This window comes from Pinus tabuliformis, chromosome 3_2 (assembly GCF_031772625.1).
Source record: "Pinus tabuliformis cultivar Carrire ecotype Pingquan chromosome 3_2, CPIR1, whole genome shotgun sequence".
Taxonomy (NCBI): domain Eukaryota; kingdom Viridiplantae; phylum Streptophyta; class Pinopsida; order Pinales; family Pinaceae; genus Pinus; species Pinus tabuliformis.
In genome coordinates, this window is record NC_142302.1 from 548,121,671 (window position 1) to 548,138,250 (window position 16,580).

Below are 16,580 nucleotides of genomic sequence, written 5' to 3' on the forward strand. Positions count from 1 at the left end.
GCACTCCCTGTGTTCTTGTCTTTCTTTTTACATTCGACAGTCCCATTGGCCAGTCTTGACCACTACTGAACATGAATATGTAATTTAAATTACTTTGTTTCATCCATACCCAGCCACGCTTATCTCTTGTTGGCATGTCAACCATGTTTATGAATGGCTTTCTTATAGACCCTTTAATTTGTATAAGACTTAAGTTCTTCAACTATTCTGCTACTTAATGATAGGAGATCACATAATATCTTCATAGATATCTTTGCCTCTATTTAAGGATGGATCAATACCATGTTGAATGTGGTCCAGTTGTTACTAATAATGGACAGAACTCCCAGATCAACTTACCATAGTCTGCCAACATGTTCCAGAATAGTCACACAGTATGCCATGAAAACTATTACACAGCCATTTGAAATCCTTGAAAGGTATGCAAACTTATAGAGGGCCCTTCCAGTGATTTTGGTATAATTTTTGGAAACAGATCGGACTTTGTAGATAGAATACATGGACAGGGATACTCGTCTGGACTCTGGTATAGCAAGGCAACTAACTTTTGCACAGGAAGGATGCCAAAAGAGTTACATAGACATGAGCAAATGCTACTAGATAGATTTTACCTGATATTGAAAAAGTTCAATATTTCATAAAAATAGAGACTAGTCAGTTGGATTTTCTATGCTTTTTAACATTATTCAGATGGCTTCACCATGGCATCCTACAGGCAAAATATAATGCGACAACGGGGAAGTGTGTACCAAAAGCTCAATAAAGGGCTGGCAGTTCAACTTGCAATTTGCCAATTTGGTAGTCATGCCAGAAATTTAGCAGTTGCTTTGCAGCTGAGTTTAGATAGAAATTGCTTTAGATCTAATGCAGCAAAAGATTGAATTTAGGCACACCGCACAATGTTATAAGACAATGAAGAAATATGTAGGTCAACCTTTTGTTGGACATGACTACATGTTAACTACTGACATCAATTACATATATTGCCCTGTTAAATGGCACTGTTACCCACCCAAGTGGGTGACCGAAGGAGAAAACCTTTCTCCAATTCTGTTCAGCTTGCTAGCCAGCAGCCCTATGTGATGTTATGATCCTTGCACCTTAAAATGATAAGAAACCAATAATTACAGTCCTCTTTGAGGGGGAAACCTCCTTTTACAAAGAATACAATGTACAAGAAAATATTTGATAATCCTAAGACTAGGTCTCCTTAGTGTGTATATAGGAGACAAAAGGTACAATTATAATTTAAGGGACATGTTGCCACAAAATCTAGCAGGTCTTGCAGAGGGGCACCCTACAAGGCTAAAACTAGACCAAGTGACAACATACAAGGCTAAAACTAGACCAAGTGACAACAATGGGGTAGTGGCCCACTTTCACCGCAGCCAAAACCCCCCGCTCTTTACGGATTTTCACAGATGGGAGGAGTCTCGATAAGTTAGAAGGTCACCTAACAGATATTCTAGGATTGAGGTGCAATGTGACTCAAAGAGGTCTTATACAAGAAAGACACAATTTAGGTTCAAGGCTTCAATATAAAGCAATCCGCTATCTTTGCAGAGACCTAGGTCTTGTAATTTGCTATCTTTGTAGAGACCTAGGTTTGAAAGCACAAGACCTAGGTCTCTGCAAAGATAGTAGATTTCTTTATATTGAAGCCTTGAACCTAAATTGTGCCTTTCTTTTATAAGACCTCATTGAGTCACCTTGCACCTCAATCCTAGAATACCTAGTAGGTGACCTTCTAACTTACCGAGACTCCTCCCATCTGTGAAAATTTGTAAAGAGCAAGGGGTTTTGGTTGTGGTGACAGTGGGCCACTACCCCATTGTTGTCACTTGGTCTAGTTTTAGCCTTGTAGGGTACCCTTCTCCAAGGCCTACTAGATTTTGCAGCAACATTTTTGGTGTCATTGTCAAGGATGATGCGAGTATGTTTCATCGCTAACGACAATATACATCCTTCTCTGGCGACTCCATTGGAAGAATGGAACCCTTGTTCTTAATTGAACTCTAAAATTCAATGCTTGTAGGGTGGAGCAAGCATTTCTCAAGCTAAGTTGCACGAAACGGGGAAACGGAAACGAGTTTCCGAAACGGGAAGCGATACGAAACGCGACCTCCCCAAATTTTGGAAACGGGGAAACGCGAATATATATATATATATATATATATATATATATATATATATATATATATATATATATATATATATTAAAAATATTTAAAAATTATGATTATATATATGTGCAATCATAAAGCATTAATGATACATTTACATTATATGATTATAATTTATTACATTTAAACATTAAGATTAAATTTACATCACATTTACTCATGAGTCATGAATGATCACATAATGAAAATAAAAATATAGGAAAATCCAAAATCAGCCTTTATTTATATTAGTATATGAGGCTGCAAGTACAATAAAGACTATAAGGCTGCAAGAACTATAGAGACAAGTCACAAAAGACTAATCCTCATCATAACAATCCTCATCAAAAATAGAAGCAACACAATGCTCAACAGTGGATGGTAGTGCTGAAGAAGATGATGCACCAATTCCACTTCCAGATTCGGCCTCAATATTCAGGGCAGCAAGAGAGAGATCCAAATCAGGATTTTCTGCATCCACATCCCATTCTTTAGAAGGACCACTGTTGTATTCTGGACCCCTACAAGATGCAAGGCGAAGGTTGGAGTGAACATAAACAAGATCCTCTGCTTTCTGTGAGCCCAACCTATTGCGCTTCACAGAATGAATAAAACCATATGTGCTCCAATTCCTCTTAAAACCATGAATGAGACAAACTGCTCTTTTATAACTTTAGAATAGGCTTCTAGAATTTACCGGAAACCTAAAAAAAAATTAAAAACAAATTAAAAAAAAAAAATTAAAAAACAACACATTACCACTGGGAAACGTGGCTTGTACGGCCTGGAAACGCGTTTTCAGCCGTACTGCCACGTTTCCGTTTCGGGAAACGTGGCAGTACGGCCGGAAACGCGTTTCCAGGCCGTACTGTACGCGTTTCCCAGTTTCGTTTCCGTTTCCTGCCTGAAACGACCCCTCCCCCCACGTTTCCTGCAACTTAGTTCTCAAGGCATTTTGAATTTACTGTGGTGACCACTCATCTGTTTGCTATGCAAGACTCAAGGCAATGGCTCCTTGGGATTTGCATGAGATGTTCCTTGTTTTGGAATTCAAGGAAATCCCTAGATATCCAAATTAGTGGGATGCAAGTTATATGAAAGATTTCCCAAGATTTGATAGTGATCCTTCTTCGGCTTTACATCATGTTGTCCAGTTCATCAAGTACACTTCAGAGACCAACATGGTTCATGAGGATGTTCTCATGTGGCTCTTCATTAATTCCTTTGGGGATGACCAAAAGGATTGGCTTAAACGATGTAGACCAAAAAGGATTCCCTCTATTAGGGTATTCATTGAAAACTTCCTTAATTATGGGGGACCAATGGGTCAAGGTGCAAATGTCATCCAAGACTTGACTACTGAACTCCAAGAAGAAGGCCTTTCATGCCATAATGAAGAAGTTGAAGAAGATCACTACCACCTAGAGGAAAGCATCACCCTTCATTCTACTGATGATGGACAACAGGGCGGTGATGAGGAGGAGTACCTTAAGTAAGAGTCATCCCTTGACCATCGACACGACCAACTTGAAAGTGATCTTGGAGATGTCCTAGAGGATCGTTTGCCTTAGGTTGTTCTTCATCGAAATTTCATGAGCTTGATTGTCAAGTTCTCCATTCTTTGGTTACAAGAGAGGATCCAATGGCGCAAGTTGGATTCATTTTCCCCATCCATAACTTGATTTCATGATGCTTGGTTTTCTCATTTTCCCAGCTCTCACCCTTGCCCTTCATCAAGCCAATTTTGCAAAGGAGGAAGTGATTTTTGGTTGCCTTGTCCCATAATTACTCATAAGGGCATGTGTTGTTATATTGATCTAATGATATGTTGGTTACATTGGATGTATGAATATACTTACCTCATGCATTGTAGGCTAGTATTGCATGGTAGTGTGGGTGCATAGCATATTTTCTTAACATGCTAATAACACTCATCTCATGTTCTCATATAGATTAGATGATAGTTAGATTAGAATTTACTTTATGTATGGATTTATATTTCATATAAAACACGGGTGATACCCTACACCCAGTGCACATGCTCTCAAACAAGTTTGTTGCAATGTTCCGATTACAGGTCTGCGTCCCAAGAGATTGTTGGAGTTCTCATGAAATCTCCATTCGAGTACATGGATCATGCGCTCTATAGTGAGCTCATGTCCCATTCGAAACCAGATGTTAGCCACTAAAAGTGGGTGGCCCCATAGAAGAAATTTTTCTTCTATCATCTCTTCCAGTCAGCCAGCCAGCAGCCCCTGACAGCGACCACTAGCCAATGGCGATGTGCCATTCATGTCTCTGCCACCTGCATCAATCATATGTTCCTCGCCCTTCTAGCAAGAGTACATGTTGGAAGGTGGACTTCTGAACAAAAAGTACTTTATTCATTTTGCAATTGGATGCTTTTGCTTGTTTGTATTTGGGCATTTGACATGGATTACGGGGTAACCTAGAAGAAAGTGAGGTTTTTGTTGATTTTCTAAGGAACATGCTAGAATCAAGTTTTTATCCAACAAATAACTACTTCAATGATCAATTAAACATTAGTTCACAAGGTATTAAATTCAATATCATTTAGGCAGTTATACAGAGGAAAAACATCACCTAATAATCATGAAAAAGCAGTGAAGTAACCATCCAATAATGAGACGAGACACAGAAATTAGGTCTGAGGCCAGGGCAAAACCCACAAGGGGGAAACCAAGAAATGCTTTCCTTATGAGAGAGAGAGAGTTCCAGATTCATCAATACAATAGAAATAACCATAATAGGATAATAGCCAAACCAGTAACCAAGATCATGATCAAGTGCCATGTCAAAAACCAAGTGTTATTTTGTTGGATCAAAGATACATGAGACAAAATTGATGTATGCAAATGAGGAGAAATGATCTCCTTTATATAGCCTTCATGTGGGGGTCGAATGGGTGCCTCTAAGGGGCCCAAACGACCTAAAACATTATGAGGCCAACTTGAAATAAATTTGGAGGCAAATTTAAAAATCCAAATTTCCCATTTCTTTCAAAGATGAAAATATCGACCATGGCTACCATATTTTTCAACACTCCCTCTTAGTCAGGGAGGTACTTTTCATTCTCTCTCTCAACATCAATCTTCTCAATCAATCATAGGTCTCACAGCCCATTGCCTAAGGAAGAGATCACAAATACAAATCTCTCTCTCTCTCTGTCAGGATCAATCTCCCCAACCAATCATAGGTCTCACAGTCCACAGCCTAAGGGAGAGATCATCAGTCTCATCATAAGGAAAGATACATAGCATCCAACTCATCTCAATGCATCTCCCCGACCACAAGGTCTCACAACACACAACCTAAGGGAGGAATTACCAAATCAATGCATCTCTTGAACCACAAGGTCTCACAGCACACAACCTACAGGAGGAATCATCAAATCAATACATCTCCCAGACCACAAGGTCTCACAGCACACAGCCTACAGGAGGAATCATCAAATCAATACATCTCCCAAACCACAAGGTCTCACAGCACACAACCTACAGGAGGAATCATCAAATCAATACATCTCCCGAACCACAAGGTCTCACAGCACACAGCCTATGGGAGGAACAATCTTCCTGACCAATCCATTGGTCTCACAGTTGTAGCCTAAGGAAGATTTAGGATGCTATGTAATCAATGCTCCCTCTTCAAGAGGATTCTCAGTCATTCCAGTTTCTTCACATAAACATCAGCAACCAATTCAACATCAGAAATGTAGCCATGGTGGATCTTAGTACTTTATCAAACATTTCAGCAAACAACAACATTCAGTTGTTCATTCAGCTTCAACTGGGGCTTCTCTCAGAAGCAAACATCAACAGCTATCAACAGACAATAATAGACTTCAGCAGTGGCTTCTCACAGAAGCAATCATCGACAACCATAGTAGAGTCCAACAGACCATAATTGAATCTAGCAGATAACAATAGACTTCAGCAGAAACATATATCATCAGAGAGATCAACGAACCAATCAAAGAATCAACCAAGTCAATATCAGAGTCTTGCAGTTTCTTTAAATCATTCATCAGGGAGATATCAATGGACTCGCAATCCATAGTGCCAAAGATATCACCAGGCTCATACTTTTACAAAAGCAACTCCCTCTTACACAGAAGTCATCTTCATGGAAACATGCTTCAATCAAGTTGATCTTGTCTGCTCCCTCTAAGTATAGAGCCTATCACGAGTCTTCTTGTCATATTGTTCTTCCATCATTTCGATTGCCACACCTTGGCAGTCTCCATTATGTACCTGCAATCCTAACTAGGAGGCTATGAAAGAACAAGAACAACCAAGCAAGCCAAGAGACTCATAATGAAACAATCAATAGAAACAATCAAGATAATACTTATCTTTAGAAAGTGTGTCGACTCCCTCTTGATCTTAGCCTTCTCAGATCGAGTCAATCTCATCACATCATCAAGGAGTCCATACCATCATCAAAGAGTTCACATCATTAAGGAGTCCACATCATCAATGAGTCCATGTCATCAAGGAATCCACATCATCATAAAATAGTTCACATCATCATTAAGGAGTTCTCATCATCAACAAAGAGTCCTCATTATCATCATCATCATCAAGGAGTTCATATTATCAATGAGCCCATATCTTCATCATCATCAAGTAGTCCACATCGTTAAGAAATCATCATCATCATCATCATCATATCATCACGAAGTCCATGTCATCATCAAGAAGTTGACCATCTCATCACCATTTCATCATCAAATTGTTGGCCTTGTCCATATCACCAAAGAGTTCACATAAAGAATACATATCTATATTATCAAAGGAGTCCATATCATCATTGAAAAATTCATTCAAAGTTCAATCCATATCATCATCAAGGAGTCCTCATCGAGAGTCCTTCATCATCATTAAGGAGTCCACATCAACATCCTCAAGGGGTTCACATCATCATCATCAATATCATCAACGAGTCCACATTATTAACGAGTCCACATCATCAACAAATCCACATCATTATTATCATATATCATTATTAAAAGCCCATATTATTATCATCAAGGAGATCATATTATTAATGAGTCATCAAGTCCATATTATTAAGGAGTCTATATCATCAACAACAAGGAGTCATATATCAATATCATCAGAAGAATCCACATCATCGAGGAGTCCATGTCATTAAGAAGTCCAAATTAATTGTAATAAGGATTTCACGTCATCAATCGAATAGAATGGTCCATAATCCTTTGATTTTCTTCTTCAAACCCTACCTAGGGTTCATGAACAATCCAATGTCAGTAATAATTAAAACAATAAAAGAGATACAAGGTACTTATCCTTTCTGATTAAGACAACTCGCTCTTGATTTTTAGCCTTCTTGATTCCAACCTGTAAATCAATCTTAACATCAAGATGTCATATCTTTTAGCAATCAATTCATAATCCCAAGATTTTCTCAACCCTTTATATCGAGGAAGGGTCAACAGTGATTGGCTAGGGTTTCTTCATAAGGTGGAAGCAATTTAATCCACAAGCCTTGCCTTTTTGTCTTGATGAGGTTTTAACTTCAAATCCTAATGACTAGGGTTTTCAAACCCCAACGCTTACCTTCATAAAGAGTTCACATCCACATCATCAAGGAGCATCATCATTGAGTCCATATCACAACCAAGGAGTTGACCTTGTCCATATCATTAAAAGTTTGACTGCAACCATATCATGTCATCACATAATCAGATAGGGTTTCTTCTTTCAAACATAATCAGTTCTACGATCTGGTCCTTTTTCATCTCCAGGCCATAACTAGGGTTTACACACGATAAACAGTTCAATGTCAGTAAAAAGAAATACAAGATGCTTATCTTTTGAGCTCATGACAGCTCCCCCTTGATCTTCAATCTTCTTGAATCCAGTCCTACAAGTCAACCTTATCAAGACATCAAAAACTTCTACGAGCAAGGGTTCCCTTTTAAGCAGAAGCAATCCATTCACCCTTGCATTTTATTATTAGTAATGAGAGATTTGACCACAAACCCTGTTGATTTGGGGTAGCATCAGATGTGCTCTAGCCACAAAATTTGGTGGAGAGGCTAAGGCACATGAGATCTCCAATACCCAGAAAGGGTTTGGGCAAATTCTAAACTGTTTGAGAGATATTAAAATAATTAATTTTTTTATGGAGTACCTAAGTCTAAACTTAGGGAAATTAAAATATTAATGTGAATTAATATAAACTGTGTTAGAATGGTCTAAAGGTCATGGATCAAGCCAGATCTAATCTTAGACATTGATTAAGGACTTAATCTCGATCGTTGATTTGTCAACGAGAAAAGTATAAGAGGAGGCTTGAGGGTCACTTGGGGAACACACCAAGAGATCAAGATTTCGACTTTCTGGGGATGGGTTTGCTAAGAAAGTTGAGATAGTGATATGGAGTTGCAGCTGAGGAGCTGCCGGAGTGTTTATCTGGTTTTCAGCCGGAGCATCTGTCTCTGAAGGAGAGGTACTACTGTCGAGATTTTTCTTTGTTGGGTGAGCTGGATTTGGCACCCAGATTGTATTTTGAAACTGCTTAATAAATCAAACCCTCAGATAGTTGCATCGGTTTTCCCGCATTGGGTTTTTCCGGGGACATTAGTCCAAAAATAACGGTGTCATTTGTGTGCTTGTTTCTGTTTCCTTCAGTTGATGATCTGTAATGTGTTGAGCATGTACTTGTGTTTATTTTCAGTATTTACATGGTAAATAACTTGTTAATTAATCAGAACAAGTAGGAAGGAATAAATCAGAAAGTACATGGAGGGTTTCTAACTGTTAGACTTAGAAACTTCAACATGGTATCAGAGCGTGGTTGCAGATCACAGGAGAACTGAGGACATCAGTTGAGCAGAGCAACAGCAACAAAAAACAGTTGTCCCGAGTGACAGAAGTTGTTCCTAGCAGCAAAACAGCAAGGAAGGGGTGACGCAGTGCCTGTGTCATCAAGTTTGGGTCAAGAAGAGGTTGTGCAAAGGCTGAGGGAGGCAAAGACAGGCTCACACAGAGCCATGCAGAGGCCAGGAGGGCTGACGCAGTTGGCTTAGGGAGCTAGTTTGTCGGTGTTGGGACTACGCAGAGCCTAGGAGCTCTCACCTTTAGGTTGCTGGGGTTTAGGAGGCTGTGGATAAGTTGCAGAGTGGAGCTGGTGGGGTACTGTTGTCAGAACAATACCTAACAGGGCAAGGCCAAGGAGGAGGGAGTTGCTACTGAGGGTTTCTAGCCAAGAAATCCGGACCAGTTGTCCAGTTGCACAGACGATCAGAGTAGGGGCATCTCTACATCGGCAGAAGGATTTCCACAAGGGAAATCGAGGCTCAGAGGGAGTCACATCGAGAACTTCCAGGAGGGAAGTAGAAGAGCAGCGGAATGGCACTACATGGAGTAAGAGACCAGGATAGACTGGACAGAACCTCAAAATTCGTAGTCTAGAAGGCCAAAATCTTATCCATACCTGACAGAAATCGTGTCAAGCACTTTGCCTTGAAGACGATAGTGGTCCCAGTTGACCCAACTAACAATGTCAAGTACGAGGAAGCAATGGTGAGGACCAAGAGTATCATTCTTGACGGGGTCAAGGATCATATAGTACCACATATTGCCGAGAAGAATACGGCACGAGAGATGTGGGAGGCCTTGACCAAGTTGTATTAGCATACTTTCGTGCAGAGGAAGATGCTCCTAGAAAATCAGCTGCGGTCATACCAGATGCAGAAGGGAGAACAGATTGACACCTTCCTCGGTCGATTGAAGGAGATCCAAGATCAGCGGACTTCCATAGGGGCCACACTAGATCTAGAGTTGATGGTGAGAACAGACCTGAATGCAGTCTCAAAAGACTGGGAGGTGTTTGTCCAGAGCGTATTGGGCAGGGCGACCCTTCCAAATTGGGAGGAAATGTGGGTGGCTCTTCGCCAAGAAGAGATCAGGAGGGTGACCAAGACGAGAAGCAGCAGCAAGAGGATCAAAATCACAAAGGACGAGGAGGTGGATGCTACCCTAGCATCTGAGGGTAAGTAAGAAAAGCGGAAGAAGAAGGACCTCTCCAAGGTCAAATGCTTCCATTGTGGGGAGCTAGGTCATTATGCGACCCAATGTCCGAGGAAGAAGAGCAAGGGAGAGGCTTCCGAGACCAAGGCAGCGCCAGCAAGGGCAGAGAAGGAAGTGGAGACAAACGATGTCTGTGCCATGAGTGCACACACACCACTTGAGCGAAAGTGGGGAGACATCAAGCTATAGTCATGAGGACTATGGAAGATGAGGGGCAAGATCCTCGAGGTACCCAACCTCTTGGATTATACCTGGCTATGGGAGCCCCGAAGAGGAGTAGCAGGACTGGTGGATGTCGCTAGAGACGGATGAGGTTGGAGCGGTAGAGAGAGCTACAGTGCAGGATTCCTAGGACAGCTTAAGGCTAGCAGGCTGCAACAGTGCGAGAGGCATGGGAGTGTTGCACCAGTACAGGATGGCACAGAGAGGTGTGCAACGGTGAGAGATGCAAGGATTTGTTGCAGCAACGCAGAGGTCAGAGAGGGAGCACTTGTCAGCGATAGAGGGAGCTTCAGTATCAGGAGTGTCTCTAGCCTGATAGAGATGTCAGAGTTGGGAGATCAGTTACCTACTTCTAAGTAACTGAGTTGCAGTGCAACAGTTAGCAGTGGCGGTGCTATGGGAAGCACAATGCAGCATGATGAGAGGGGATGCAGTGTAGATGCAGCAATGGTAGTGGTAGGGCCATGGGCAGCAGCATGGATGCAGAGGGAGTTGTCGTATAGATGTAGCAGTGGCAGTGGCAGAGCCATGGGTGGCAATACGAGATGCAGCAGTACAGATGATGGGAAGCAGGCCTAGCATCAGGGACCGATGCCGGATGATCAGAGTAATACTCAGTAAGGAGTATTGTTAGAGCATAGTCCTCGCTAAGAGGGAGTGTTGATTTGGGGTAGCATCGGATGTGCTCTAGCCACGAAATTTGGTGGAGAGACTAAGGCACATGAGATCTCCAATACCTAGAAAGGGTTTGGGCAGATTCTAAACAGTTTGGGAGATATTAAAATAATTAATATTTTTAATGGAGTCCCTAAATCTAAACTTAGGGAAATTAAAATATTAATGTGAATTAATATAGAACTATGTTAGAATGGTCCAAAAGTCATGGATTAAGCCAGATCTAATCTTATCCGTTGATTAGGGACTTAATCTCGGCCGTTGATCTATCAACGAGAAAGGTATAAGAGGAGGCTTGAGGGTCACTTGGAGAACACACCAAGAGATTAAGATTTAGACTTTTTGGAGATGGGTTTGCTAAGAAAGTTGAGAGAGTGATATGGAGTTGCAGCTGAGGAGCTACCGGAGTGTTTATCCGGTGTTTTAGCCAGAGCATCTGTCTCCGAAGGAGAGGTACTATTGCCGAGATTTTTCTCTGTTGGGTTAGCCGGAGTTGGCACCCAGGTTATATTCTGAAAGTGCTTAATAAATCAAACCCTCAAATAGCTGCACCAATTTTCCCACATGGGTTTTTCCGGGGACATTAGTCCAAAATTAACGGTGTCATTTGTGTGCTTGTTTTTGTTTCCTTCAGTTGATGATCTGTAATGTGTTGAGCATGTACTTGTGTTTATTTTCAGTATTTACATGGTAAATAACATGTTAATTAATCAAAACAAGTAGGCAGGAATAAATCAGAAAGTACATGGAGGGTTTCTAACTGTTAGACTTAGAAACTTCAACAAACCCTAGGTCAATTCTGATTAGACTTTCAAAACCTAGAAGATGCTTCAGATCACATTTCTTTGGTAAATAACATACCAGAGCTTTAGAAAGTAAACAAATAACAATTATACAAACCTTATTTCTTAAAATCCCATAGTAGAGTCCTACTATTCTTCAGACTTGCAGTTTGATCATCTTCTTTCTGGAGATAGAAACTTATGAGAGTCGATTATTTTCCCTTCAAGTCGGCTTCTGCAATGAAGGTCGTTCTTCTATGTATAAGGGGTGAGCTTAATAATTAGATTAAGTTTTGTCTATAGAGATCAAGATAATATTACTCGTACATTCACAAAGATGGAGTTTCAGAAATTTGTTTATCACTTGTCATATTTTTCACTGTCATATACTGAGCGATGCCACCAAGAGAAGTTATTATGCCACACAGAGAATAGGAGAGCGATGTCATACCCAGCATATGAGCCACAAGAATTTATACAAGCCATATATAAGATATGCAAGCCATGGAGTATGATAGCGAGTCACTGTGTATGTGAAAGCCACAGGAATCATGGAGAGGATCACATTGAATCATATTAATATGATACCATACGAATCATTGTTGTTGACATATCCTTGAATTCAAGTTACGTCATGTGTCATATATATATATATATATATAGATATCTGTGTGTGTGTGTGTGTGTGTGTGTGTGTGTGTATATGTCAAAGTCATATCTCTCAGTTACATATGAGTTGAAAGTCACTGTGGACATATAAGTCGATACCACATACGAACTACTGTTGTGATTTCGAGATACATATGAGCTATTGTAATAGTTTACAGAGATAGTGAACCGTCATCCCACAAAGACTACGAGCCACAGAGTCACAGGAGATACAAGTGCGAGCATAGATCATTACTGTGTGTAAACATACGATGCCAATGTTCTCTGAGCTATGGCAAGAGTAAGTCACTTCAGAGAAAGGCACTGTAATGCAAGTTCCATTGCACATCCAACACAGTTGCAGAATGTAACGCGAGTCACGGATCACCCCACTATATGCGAATGTTTGAGCCATCAAAAATGTGAGTTTAATTCACAGTGGATATGTGAACCACTGCATGATTGTACATGCCAATGATGTGATCCACTTCTAACGAACCATTGTCACATGTATAGCAAATTACTGTCACATATATAGCAAGCCAAAGAATAGTATGTGTGAACCATTGTATTGCACCCACTTTCTAGCGAGATCCACAGAGCCATGCAGGATCACAAATATGTTATTTATGTCAAGCGATCCTTCATAATGTATATAGTCAAGGGCAAACTATACTGAAGTAGCGAGCTTCTGAGATATATCACAAAGTGTGAGCTTTTAGAATTTAATGAGAGCCATAGAATGAGAAAAACGAGCCACTGTAACAATTATTCAAGCCTACAGCAATCCTTCCATAGAGATAGACGAACCAGTAGGTAAGCCATCATATAGTTGATCAGTTTTGAGTTGAGATCATAATCTTATTTATGTTTGTTGTATCTGCAGGAGATCCAAAATCATAGTAATAGAAACTACCATCATCAGACTTTAATCAAAATACTCATAGGATGTGATCTTTTAGGCCTCCTTCTTCAAACCTTAGCTTTGAAACCATGTTGATTTTTCTAGGGCATGGGCTTGAATTAAGTTTTTCTTCAATAGATAACTACTTCAATGATCAATTAAACATTAGTTTCACATGGTATTAAATTCAATATCATTTAGGCAATTATATAGAGGAAAAAAATCAACTAATAATCATGAAAAAGCAATAAAGTAACCATGAAACAATGAGGCAAGAGACACAGAAATTAGGCATGAGGCCAAGGCAAAACCCATAAGGGGAAAACCCATAAATGCTTTCCTTATGAGAGAGAGAGAGTGTGTGTTGGAAAATTAGGAGACTTAGAATTTATAGATATTTTCCTTAACTTGATAATTACTTGTGATGTGTGTTGGCCTTTTATTACTTTATTAGATCTTGTTCATGAAGCAATTATCAAAACAATGAAGATCACAAGACAAAGTACACAAGATATAGGCTCCAAGCCAGAGAAAAACCCCTACAAGGGGAAAACAAAGAAAGAAATGCTTGTCTTCTTATAGAATCTTCTTACAATGAGACTTCCAAGACCCAAAGACTAAAGCCCAAATCCCTCCCAAGCACCAAGTCAGCCCCTAGCAAGGTCTTCTTCAAGGCGGCTTCACACTTCGACCTTTTGCAGCTTCACTCTAGAAATTCGGCCCTACAACTAATCCTTAGAATTTCGGCCCTGCAATTTCGGCCTCCTGCAACTGCAGCTACACAGAAACCCTAACTTCGCACGTGTGGACAAAGAGAGATTATCCCAAGAAACTTTGATTCTTCCTTCCTTTCTTCGTCCTTCTAGCTCTTCTTCTCCTTCACTAATGCAGATCAAACTTGTGGTGATTGAGTGTGCCAAATGAGGTCGAGCTCCTTGTATTTATAGATTTCTTTAGGGATCGAATAACCCTCCCTTAGGCCGACTTGTCCATAACTCGGGCCGACTTGGTCTTGGAAAATTAAATGGCTTTTTCTTGATAAAATAAATATTATTCTTTGTTACAATAAGTCCAAATGGGACTATAATACATGAAATAATTTCTTCTTTGTCCTAGAAAGACCTAGAAGCACAAAGAACATGCTTTTAACCTAGACTTGATCATGAAACCCATGCTTTACATAAAATAAAAATTTTCTTTCTTTATACAAAGTATACAATGTCATGATTACAAATAGGTCATTATGAAGACCGAACCTAGTTACAATTTCCAATACTCCCTCTTAACTAAGGAGCTAAGTAACCTAACATGGGGGTTCGGGATTCATAGGATACGGGGATTCAAGCGTCGAATTCTGTTAATTTTAGGTATGTTCTATGCTAGAGCAATTTATTTCAATTTTCAGAGTTAGTTCAATATCTTTAGTCGTCACATCAGCATTTAGGTTAATTGCAGATAGAACATAAATATAAATCACAGAAGACAAGCCAAGACAAGAGGACACAAGATGTGGCGCCAGCGAGGGACAAACCCCAATGTGGGGAAACCCTTGATCAATTCTTCATTTATGTTCTTCAAAGTTCAGCAGAGAAAGAGAGAGAGAGAGAGATAGTACATTTACAACAGAAGTCAACATTTTGACTTTCCATATCTATATGAGATCAGCTGAAGACATGTTGCTTCAACTGATTCTCTAAGGTGACTTCTTCACCTATCATAGTGCTACATCTCGACCATTTGTTGCACCTTACCGTGTAGCACCATCATGTTGCATCATGCATCATCATGCTGCTCATGATCACTATGTTGCCCATACATCATGTTGTCCATGATCTCATACATCATGCTGCCCATGCATCATGTTGCCCATGATCTCATACATCATGCTGCCCATGCATCATGCTTCCTTCCGTTGAGATCATCATGATGCACATTCATATTAGTGCCATTGATATCAAGTTTGTGAGATCATCTTTTATACCACAAGTCAGCAAGTCATGGCTTCCACAGGTTGTTCAATAATCTGATGCAAAATTGGTCAACACATTGACCCAATACACAACAAACTTGCCTCCAATCTGCTGCCCTTGACTGTTCTTGGTTAGGGCATTTTTAGCACACTGCAATAGCCCTCAAACAATCCTTGAACAATCTTTAAACATCCTTCAATTCCTGTGGCCCACCTTGGTGTGATGCCTCTACTTCCATGCTGGAGATTAGGGCACAATACAGCCCCAAAACAGACCCACGCAAGTGCAACGTATAAGGTCTCACCATGAACAGGCCTACGCTATTCAGCTCTTCCTTTTGACTGCGGCATTCACTTTTTTGGTTTCATGCCTAGATGGTGGCTTCGTGCCTTGACTTAATTCGTAAATCACTGCACCTAATATGTTTCCTTAACCACGTTGACTGTGTATAGGATGTTGCCTTGACTGCGGCTAGGGCATGGCTTGACTGCGGCCAGATTGAGGGTTCTTCAAGAGTAGTAGGTCGGGCCTACAGTTAGAGCACTTAGGACTGCGGAGGACAGTGGCTAGATGCTCCTTTTGGCTGCGATTAAGGCCTCCCCTTTACTGCATATAAAACCTCCTTTAGCTGCATGAAGAACCTTACTAGACAACAACTTTGGACAACGTATAGGTGCCTCTGTTTGCTGTGTAGATCAGACTGCGGCTAGGGCATCACCTTTAGGCTAGCGTATTCCTTAGTGATTCTCCTTCTCCAAAAACCCAAGATGTGGAGAGGAGATCACTTGAAGAGAATGTCAAAATGACTTCAAATCCTCTTCTATTTATAATAAAAACGTAGAGGTTGAATAGACACGTCAGTTGGGCTTCTGAGCCTACTCAAGTTGCTGGTTGGCTTGATAATAATTCCATAATCAAAATTAATTCATATCTCCATCAATACTTATCGGAATTGAATGATCTTTAGATCAATCCTACACCTCTCGACGTGAGGGATCCAATAAAAATATCAGTTGCCATAAATAAGCTGACCCACATGGAGTTCGGACCTAGTTGCCAATTTTAACACTCACTCTCAACTAGGGAGAACTCCATCCGCTAATCCATATGTCCGGCTGCACTATCTCTGCCATCAG

At 40.4% G+C, this 16,580-nt stretch overlaps 1 protein-coding gene across 4 annotated transcripts in view; it reads right to left on the bottom strand.

The window, feature by feature from the left end:
• The window catches only part of LOC149181676 (uncharacterized), a 385,322-nt gene that overhangs the window by 76,020 nt on the left and 292,722 nt on the right, over positions 1-16,580 (bottom strand). The window lies entirely within an intron of this gene.